This window comes from Melanerpes formicivorus, unplaced genomic scaffold (genome assembly GCF_026170545.1).
Source record: "Melanerpes formicivorus ecotype bairdi unplaced genomic scaffold, bMelFor1.0.p_v2 SCAF_541, whole genome shotgun sequence".
Taxonomy (NCBI): Eukaryota; Metazoa; Chordata; class Aves; order Piciformes; family Picidae; genus Melanerpes; species Melanerpes formicivorus.
Genome location: NW_027142893.1, coordinates 37501 through 47500, shown reverse-complemented (window position 1 = coordinate 47500; position 10000 = coordinate 37501).

Below are 10000 nucleotides of genomic sequence, written 5' to 3'. Positions count from 1 at the left end.
TCTTGCCGCTACCCCCCGCCCCCACCCGCTGCCGGTTTGCGCGGAGCCCCCCCTTCCCGCCGTTGCCTCTTGCCGCTACCCCCCGCCCCCCCCCCCGCTGCCGGTTTGCGCGGAGCCCCCCCTTCCCGCCGTTGCCTCTTGCCGCTACCCCCCGCCCCCCCCCGCTGCCGGTTTGCGCGGAGCCCCCCCCTTCACGCCGTTGCCTCTTGCCGTTACCCCCGCCCCCCCCCGCTGCCGGTTTGCGCGGAGCCCCCCCGCCTGCCGTTGCCTCTTGCCGCGGCCACCACCGCCCCCCCCCACACCCCCCGGCCCCCGTTACCGGTTTGCGCGGAGCCCCCCCTCCCGACGTTGCCTCTTGCCGCTGCTGCCACCCCCAGCTCCCCACACCCCCCGGCTCCCGTTAGCGGTTTGCGCGGAGCCCCCCCTTCCCGCCGTTGCCTCTTGCCGCTACCCCCCGCCCCCCCCCCCCGCTGCCGGTTTGCGCGGAGCCCCCCCGCCTGCCGTTGCCTCTTGCCGCGGCCACCACCGCCCCCCCCCACACCCCCCGGCCCCCGTTACCGGTTTGCGCGGAGCCCCCCCTCCCGACGTTGCCTCTTGCCGCTGCTGCCACCCCCAGCTCCCCACACCCCCCGGCTCCCGTTACCGCTTTGCACGGAGCCCCCCCGCCCGCCGTTATCTCTTGCCGCTGCCGCGACCCATCTCCCCCCCCCCCCGCCGCCGCTAACTGCCCCCCGAAGCCGCTAGCAGCTGGGCACCCCCCGCCAAAGCCGCCGCGGCTTCCCCTTCCCACATTGTCCCCTGGAGGGGGGATCGCGACGCGGGCTGCCGCTTCCCTCCCGGGCTGCCCGGCTGCTCTCTAACCCCTGCGACCGAGGCGGCGCTGTTAGGGCGGCCGTGCCGGTGCCCCTTGCCGCAGCTAGCCTCTCGCCGCTGCCCCTCCCGTCCGTCGTCCCCCGTCCCCAAAAACTTGCTGCTCTCCACGCTGGAGCCTGCACGGGGGAGGTTGCGCTCCGCTCCTCCGGCCCTAAAGCCGCCCTCGCCCGCCCCCCGGCTTGCCGCTTGGCTCGGCTGCCCGCCCGCCCGCTAATCCCCCCAACGCCCCCACCCCAAAAACACCCCAGCCCTACCGCATGCCGCTCCCCCTCTCCCCGCTCTCGCTGACCGCTGCCACCCCCCCCCCACCCCTCCCCCCCGAAACAAACCCCCCAGCCCTACCGCATGCCGCTCCCCCTCTCTCCCTAGCCTGCCCCCCCCGCCGTCGCTTGCTGCTGCCGCCGCCGCCGCCGCCGCCGCCGCCGCCGGGACCCGCCTCGGTCTGGTGGCGCGCGCTCGGAGATCCCCGGCTACCCGTCCGTCCGTCCCTCCCTCCCGCCCCGCCCCGGGGGAGGGCCCGGGGCAGCGCGGGCAGGCGGGGAGCAAAAAAAGGCGCGGGCGCCAAAAAACGTCGGGGTCCCGGGGTGGCGGAGGGGGGCGGCGGCGGGGGCGGCGGCGGGTACACGGCGCCGGGTCCAGGGCGCCGGGTCCAGCCCGTCCCGGGGCGGGGACAGGTGGTGTCGTCCGTCCCCGCCCCCGTAACCTGCTCTGAAGCATCCGCTTCCCGCCGCGGTTCGCCCTCCACCCCCCCGCCGCACACGCAGCTGCCGCTTCCCGCCGCCTCTGCCCCCCGCCCCGGGATCAACCACCCGCCGGGTCCAGCCGGTCCCGGTCCCGGGAACCTGCTCCCGGGGCCAGCCGGAGCCACGCCCCCTCCTCTGACGCTTCCAGCTGCCGCCTCCCCTCCCACCCCCCAAACTCACACTGGCCCTCGCCGGCCCGCCCACCCGCCTACCTGCTTGCCCGCCGCCGCTGGGTGGCGTGCCGGACACTCTCGCACACAGGTACACAGACAGGGACACAGGGACACAGGCACTCAGGCACACAGGGACACAGGGACACAAGGACACAGGGACACAGGCACTCAGGCACTCAGGCACTCAGGGACACAGGGACACAGGGACACAGGGACACAGGGACACAGGCACTCAGGGACACAGGGACACAGGGACACAGGGACACAGGCACTCAGGCACTCAGGGACACAGGGACACAGGGACACAGGCACTCAGGCACACAGGGACACAGGTGGCGGGCCGGAGGCCGCTCTCCACTGTGTGGCAGGGGTCCAAGAGCCACCCCAGCCCAACCCAGAGGGTCTTTTGCACCTCTCTAGAGGCCACCCAGAGACCCCAGGCCGCAGCAGAAGCCTCCCCCGCACGCTCTGCAGGCTTCCGACCCACCCCAGGCCGCAGCAGAAGCCTCTCCCGCACGCTCTGCAGGCTTCCGACCCACCCCAGGCCGCACCAGAAGCCTCTCCCGCACGCTCTGCAGGCTTCCGACCCACCCCAGGCCGCACCAGAAGCCTCTCCCGCACGCTCTGCAGGCTTCTCAGCCACCCCAGGCCGCACCAGAAGCCTCTCCCGCACGCTCTGCAGGCTTCTCAGCCACCCCAGGCCCCAACAGAAGCCTCTCCCGCACGCTCTGCAGGCTTCTCAGCCACCCCAGGCCGCACCAGAAGCCTCCCCCGCACGCTCTGCAGGCTTCTCAGCCACCCCAGGCCGCACCAGAAGCCTCCCCCGCACGCTCTGCAGGCTTCTCAGCCACCCCAGGCCGCAGCAGAAGCCTCTCCCGCACGCTCTGCAGGCTTCTCAGCCACCCCAGGCCGCACCAGAAGCCTCTCCCGCACGCTCTGCAGGCTTCTCAGCCACCCCAGGCCGCAGCAGAAGCCTCTCCCGCACGCTCTGCAGGCTTCTCAGCCACCCCAGGCCGCAGCAGAAGCCTCCCCCGCACGCTCTGCAGGCTTCCGACCCACCCCAGGCCGCAGCAGAAGCCTCTCCCCGCACGCTCTGCAGGCTTCCGTCCCACCCCAGGCCGCACCAGAAGCCTCCCCCGCACGCTCTGCAGGCTTCTCAGCCACCCCAGGCCGCACCAGAAGCCTCCCCCGCACGCTCTGCAGGCTTCTCAGCCACCCCAGGCCGCACCAGAAGCCTCCCCCCGCACGCTCTGCAGGCTTCTCAGCCACCCCAGGCCCCAACAGAAGCCTCTCCCGCACGCTCTGCAGGCTTCTCAGCCACCCCAGGCCCCAACAGAAGCCTCTCCCGCACGCTCTGCAGGCTTCCGACCCACCCCAGGCCCCAACAGAAGCCTCTCCCGCACGCTCTGCAGGCTTCCGACCCACCCCAGGCCGCAGCAGAAGCCTCTCCCGCACGCTCTGCAGGCTTCTCAGCCACCCCAGGCCGCACCAGAAGCCTCTCCCCGCACGCTCTGCAGGCTTCTCAGCCACCCCAGGCCGCAGCAGAAGCCTCTCCCGCACGCTCTGCAGGCTTCTCAGCCACCCCAGGCCGCAGCAGAAGCCTCTCCCGCACGCTCTGCAGGCTTCTCAGCCACCCCAGGCCGCACCAGAAGCCTCCCCCGCACGCTCTGCAGGCTTCTCAGCCACCCCAGGCCGCACCAGAAGCCTCTCCCGCACGCTCTGCAGGCTTCCGACCCACCCCAGGCCGCAGCAGAAGCCTCTCCCGCACGCCCTGCAGGCTTCTCAGCCACCCCAGGCTGCACCAGAAGCCTCCCCCGCACGCTCTGCAGGCTTCTCAGCCACCCCAGGCCGCAGCAGAAGCCTCTCCCGCACGCTCTGCAGGCTTCTCAGCCACCCCAGGCCGCAGCAGAAGCCTCTCCCGCACGCTCTGCAGGCTTCTCAGCCACCCCAGGCCGCACCAGAAGCCTCTCCCGCACGCTCTGCAGGCTTCTCAGCCACCCCAGGCCGCAGCAGAAGCCTCTCCCGCACGCTCTGCAGGCTTCTCAGCCACCCCAGGCCGCAGCAGAAGCCTCTCCCGCACGCTCTGCAGGCTTCTCAGCCACCCCAGGCCGCACCAGAAGCCTCTCCCGCACGCTCTGCAGGCTTCTCAGCCACCCCAGGCCGCAGCAGAAGCCTCTCCCGCACGCTCTGCAGGCTTCTCAGCCACCCCAGGCCGCACCAGAAGCCTCCCCCGCACGCTCTGTAGGCTTCTCAGCCACCCCAGGCCGCAGCAGAAGCCTCTCCCGCACGCTCTGCAGGCTTCTCAGCCACCCCAGGCCGCACCAGAAGCCTCCCCCGCACGCTCTGCAGGCTTCTCAGCCACCCCAGGCCGCAGCAGAAGCCTCTCCCGCACGCTCTGCAGGCTTCTCAGCCACCCCAGGCCGCAGCAGAAGCCTCTCCCGCACGCTCTGCAGGCTTCTCAGCCACCCCAGGCCGCAGCAGAAGCCTCTCCCGCACGCTCTGCAGGCTTCTCAGCCACCCCAGGCCGCAGCAGAAGCCTCTCCCGCACGCTCTGCAGGCTTCTCAGCCACCCCAGGCCGCAGCAGAAGCCTCTCCCGCACGCTCTGCAGGCTTCTCAGCCACCCCAGGCCGCAGCAGAAGCCTCTCCCGCACGCTCTGCAGGCTTCTCAGCCACCCCAGGCCGCAGCAGAAGCCTCTCCCGCACGCTCTGCAGGCTTCTCAGCCACCCCAGGCCGCACCAGAAGGCTCCCCCGCACGCTCTGCAGGCTTCTCAGCCACCCCAGGCCGCACCGGAAGCCTCTCCCGCACGCTCTGCAGGCTTCCGACCCACCCCAGGCCGCACCAGAAGCCTCCCCCGCACGCTCTGCAGGCTTCTCAGCCACCCCAGGCCCCAACAGAAGCCTCCCCCGCACGCTCTGCAGGCTTCTCAGCCACCCCAGGCCGCACCGGAAGCCTCTCCCGCACGCTCTGCAGGCTTCCGACCCACCCCAGGCCGCACCAGAAGCCTCCCCCGCACGCTCTGCAGGCTTCTCAGCCACCCCAGGCCCCAACAGAAGCCTCCCCCGCACGCTCTGCAGGCTTCTCAGCCACCCCAGGCCGCACCGGAAGCCTCTCCCGCACGCTCTGCAGGCTTCCGACCCACCCCAGGCCGCACCAGAAGCCTCTCCCGCACGCTCTGTAGGCTTCTCAGCCACCCCAGGCCCCAACAGAAGCCTCCCCCGCACGCTCTGCAGGCTTCTCAGCCACCCCAGGCCGCACCGGAAGCCTCTCCCGCACGCTCTGCAGGCTTCCGACCCACCCCAGGCCGCACCAGAAGCCTCCCCCGCACGCTCTGCAGGCTTCTCAGCCACCACAGGCCGCACCAGAGGATCTTTTGCACCTCTCTGGACGCCACCCAGAGACTCCAGGCCGCACCAGAGGCCCCCCCCCCCAACCATTTACAGGCTGCAGTGCCAGCCTAGGCCCTGCTGGCAGCCTCCCTTGTCTGCTTTGGAAGGCCTCCCATCCACTCCAGACCTGCCTGGAGGCCTCCCTCGACTGCTCCCGGGGCCCTCGAAGCCACCCTAGGCCTTTCTGGAGGACCTGCTCGACCGCTCGGGCGGCTTCTGACGCACCCTCGGCCATCCGGCGCCCAGCAGCTCCCAGGGCCAGGCACCGGCCTCCCCCTCCGGCCGCCCCTGGGGCCGGGGGTGGCTCGGACTCGGTGCCCCCAACGTGTCGTCCCGTCCCCCCCCCCCCCCGCACCGCCGAACATTCGCTGCAGCCGAGGGCTTGCCGCTCGACGCCTACCCCACCCGCCCAGCCCCCCGCTGCGGCCCGGCGCTGCCCCGGCCGCTGCGCCCCGCCTCTCATCGCTCCCCCCACCCGGCAACCGGCCGCCGGGCACGGCAAGTCCCAGGGCAGGGAACAGGTGCTGCCGGGACCCCGTGCTGGCTGCCGGCTTCCCGGGGCTGCCCCGGGCACGGACAGGTCGCCCCCCCCGCCCCGGCGAATGTTCACCGAACCGGCTGCCGGCTGCCTTCGAGCACCCCCCCGCCCCCCGCCACTATCGTCCCCCCCCGCCCCCCCTCCGCCTCCGCTGCCGCTTCTCCCCGCACCGCCTCCACTGCCTCCCCCCGCCGCCGGCGAACGAGTCGCCGGATCCGTAGGGTGCCGGGAGCCCGAACGGCGAGCGGCTCCGGCTGCTGCTGGGACCGCGGGGCTTCGAGCCGCTCCGGCCGCGGCCGGGACCCCGTGCCGGAAGCCGGCATCCCGGGACGGCCCCCGGGACGGCCCCGGTCGCCGGCCGGGTGACGTTCAGCGAAGCGGCTGCCGCCAGTCTTTGGGCCTCCCCCGTGCCGGGGCCGCGGGGATTCGAGCCGGTCCGGCCGCGGCCGGGATCCCGGGCCGGACGATGGCTTCCCGGGCCGGTCCCGGTCGCCTCCCGGGTGATGTTCACCGAAGCGGCTGCCGGCTGTCTTCGAGCCCCCCCCCCGCCTCCGCCTCCGCTGCCGCTTCTCCCCGCACCCCCTCCACTGCCTCCCCCCGCTGCCGGCGAACGAGTCGGCGGATCCATACCGTCCCGAGAGCCCGAGGCGGCGGCACCCAGTGCGGGTCCGGCCGAGGCCGGGACCCCGTGCCTGTCGCAGGCTTCCCGGGACGGCCCCGGAACGGCCGCGGTCGCCGGCCGGGTGACGTTCACCGAAGCGGCTGCCGGCTGTCTTCGAGCCCCCCCCCCCTCCGCCTCCGCTGCCGCTTCTGCCCGCACCTCCTTCACTGCCTCCCCCCGCCGCCCGCGAACGAGTCGGCGGATCCGTAGGGTGCCGGGAGCCCGAACGGCGAGCGGCTCCGGCTGCTGCCGGGACCGCGGGGATTCGAGCCGCTCCGGCCGCGCCCGGGACCCCGTGCCGGAAGCCGGCATCCCGGGACGGCCCCGGGACGGCCCCGGTCGCCGGCCGGGTGACGTTCACCGAAGCGGCTGCCGCCAGTCTTTGGGCCTCCCCCGTGCCGGGGCCGCGGGGATTCGAGCCGGTCCGGCCGCGGCCGGGATCCGGGGCCGGACGATGGCTTCCCGGGCCGGTCCCGGTCGCCTCCCGGGTGACGTTCACCGAAGCGGCTGCCGGCTGTCTCCGAGCACCCCCCCCCCCCTCCGCCTCCGCTGCCGCTTCTGCCCGCACCTCCTTCACTGCCTCCCCCCGCCGCCCGCGAACGAGTCGCCGGATCCGTAGGGTGCCGGGAGCCCGAACGGCGAGCGGCTCCGGCTGCTGCCGGGACCGCGGGGATTCGAGCCGCTCCGGCCGCGGCCGGGACCCCGTGCCGGAAGCCGGCATCCCGGGACGGCCCCGGGACGGCCCCGATCGCCTCCTGGGTGACGTTCACCGAAGCGGCTGCCGGCTGTCTTCGAGCCCCCCCCCGCCTCCGCCTCCGCTGCCGCTTCTGCCCGCACCCCCTCCACTGCCTCCCCCCGCCGCCGGCGAACGAGTCGCCGGATCCGTAGGGTGCCGGGAGCCCGAACGGCGAGCGGCTCCGGCTGCTGCCGGGACCGCGGGGATTCGAGCCGCTCCGGCCGCGGCCGGGACCCCGTGCCGGAAGCCGGCATCCCGGGACGGCCCCGGGACGGCCCCGGTCGCCGGCCGGGTGACGTTCAGCGAAGCGCCTGCCGGCTGTCTTCGAGCCCCCCCCCCCTCCGCCTCCGTTGCCGCTTCTGCCCGCACCCCCTCCACTGCCTCCCCCCGCCGCCGGCGAACGAGTCGCCGGATCCGTAGGGTGCCGGGAGCCCGAACGGCGAGCGGCTCCGGCTGCTGCCGGGACCGCGGGGATTCGAGCCGGTCCGGCCGCGGCCGGGACCCCCGTGCCGGAAGCCGGCATCCCGGGACGGCCCCGGGACGGCCACGGTCGCCGGCCGGGTGACGTTCAGCGAAGCGGCTGCCGCCAGTCTTTGGGCCTCCCCCGTGCCGGGGCCGCGGGGCTTCGAGCCGGTCCGGCCGCGGCCGGGATCCGGGGCCGGACGATGGCTTCCCGGGCCGGTCCCGGTCGCCTCCCGGGTGACGTTCACCGAAGCGGCTGACGGCTGTCTTCGAGCCCCCCCCCCCCCTCCGCCTCCGCGGCCGCTTCTGCCCGCACCCCCTCCACTGCCTCCCCCCGCCGCCCGCGAACGAGTCGCCGGATCTGTAGGGTGCCGGGAGCCCGAACGGCGAGCGGCTCCGGCTGCTGCCGGGACCGCGGGGATTCGAGCCGCTCCGGCCGCGGCCGGGACCCCGTGCCGGAAGCCGGCATCCCCGGACAGCCCCGGGACGGCCCCGGTCGCCGGCCGGGTGACGTTCACCGAAGCGGCTGCCGGCTGTCTTCGAGCCCCCCCCCCCCTCCGCCTCCGCTGCCGCTTCTGCCCGCACCCCCTCCACTGCCTCCCCCCGCCGCCGGCGAACGAGTCGGCGGATCCGTAGGGTGCCGGGAGCCCGAATGGCGAGCGGCTCGGGCTGCTGCCGGGACCGCGGGGCTTCGAGCCGGTCCGGCCGCGGCCGGGACCCCGTGCCGGAAGCCGGCATCCCGGGACGGCCCCGGGACGGCCCCGGTCGCCGGCCGGGTGACGTTCAGCGAAGCGGCTGCCGCCAGTCTTTGGGCCTCCCCCGTGCCGGGGCCGCGGGGCTTCGAGCCGGTCCGGCCGCAGCCGGGATCCCGGGCCGGACGATGGCTTCCCGGGCCGGTCGCCGGTCGCCTCCCGGGTGACGTTCACCGAAGCGGTTGACGGCTGTCTCCGAGCCCCCCCCCCCCCCTCCGCCTCCGCTGCCGCTTCTGCCCGCACCTCCTTCACTGCCTCCCCCCGCCTCCCGCGAACGAGTCGTCGGATCCGTAGGGTGCCGGGAGCCCGAACGGCGAGCGGCTCCGGCTGCTGCCGGGACCGCGGGGATTCGAGCCGCTCCGGCCGCGGCCGGGACCCCGTGCCGGAAGCCGGCATCCCGGGACGGCCCCGGGACGGCCCCGGTCGCCTCCTGGGTGACGTTCACCGAAGCGGCTGCCGGCTGTCTTCGAGCCCCCACCCCTGCCGTGGCCGCGGGGATTCGCCCCGGTCCGGCAGCTGACGGTTCCCTGTGTCGGACGCCGGTTTCCCGGGACTGCCCCGGGACAGCCCCGGTCGCCTCCCGGGTGACGTTCACCGAAGCTGCTGCCGCCTGTCTTTGTCCCCCCCCCCCCGTGCTCTCCCTCAGGCGGGAGGTAGACGTGCTCTCCCTCGGCGAGTAGACGTGCTCTCCCTCGGCGAGTAGACGTGCTCTCCCTCGGCGGGTAGACGTGCTCTCCCTCGGCGAGTAGACGTGCTCTCCCTCGGCGAGTAGACGTGCTCTCCCTGGGCGAGTAGACGTGCTCTCCCTGGGCGAGTAGACGTGCTCTCCCTGGGCGAGTAGACGTGCTCTCCCTGGGCGAGTAGACGTGCTCTCCCTCGGCGAGTAGACGTGCTCTCCCTGGGCGAGTAGACGTGCTCTCCCTCGGCGAGTAGACGTGCTCTCCCTCGGCGAGTAGACGTGCTCTCCCTCGGCGAGTAGACGTGCTCTCCCTCGGCGAGTAGACGTGCTCTCCCTCGGCGAGTAGACGTGCTCTCCGCGGAGATCGCGCTTGTCGCCAAGGGGTCGCTGTTGCGCTCTGCCTCCGCCTACGTCATCGTACAAGCCGGCGTGATTTCTGCGACCTGCCGCTGGGCGGAGGTCGGCTGGTTGTGCGCTCGCGGAGCTGACGGCCCTCCAGTTCCGTATATGAGGGAACAAGCGACGCCGAGCACTCCCAGGGCAGCGCTGCCGAGCGGCTGCTCCAAGCCACCCGCCAGGCGGCTGGGCAGGGGTCCGTCTGGCTTCTCGGTGGCTTTCGCCCGGGTCAGAGAGGGGACCCGCGGGGCCGAACAAAGGCGCGGCGGTTTGGAGCGGCCGCTGGCGCACCCTCAGCGGTGTTGGATGGGTTTCGCTCGTCCGTGAGCCGGAGCCCAGCCCGGGCTCGGCAACGAAAGCGGGGAAAAGAAAAAAAGTTGACGAGTGGCTGGCGCCGGCCACTGCCGAAGTGTGGAACCCCCGAAGCGAAGTTTGCCCGGTGGGGCACGGGGGCAGAGAAAGCCGGGGAGACGTGGTGCCGGCGTCGGTCCCACCAAGAATGGAAAGCAAGCCCGTCCAGGCACGGCGAGAGAGAGCCCGGTAAGGGGCAGAGAGAGTTCCCAGCACTGGACCCTCTTCACGGGGGTTCCCCCCCATG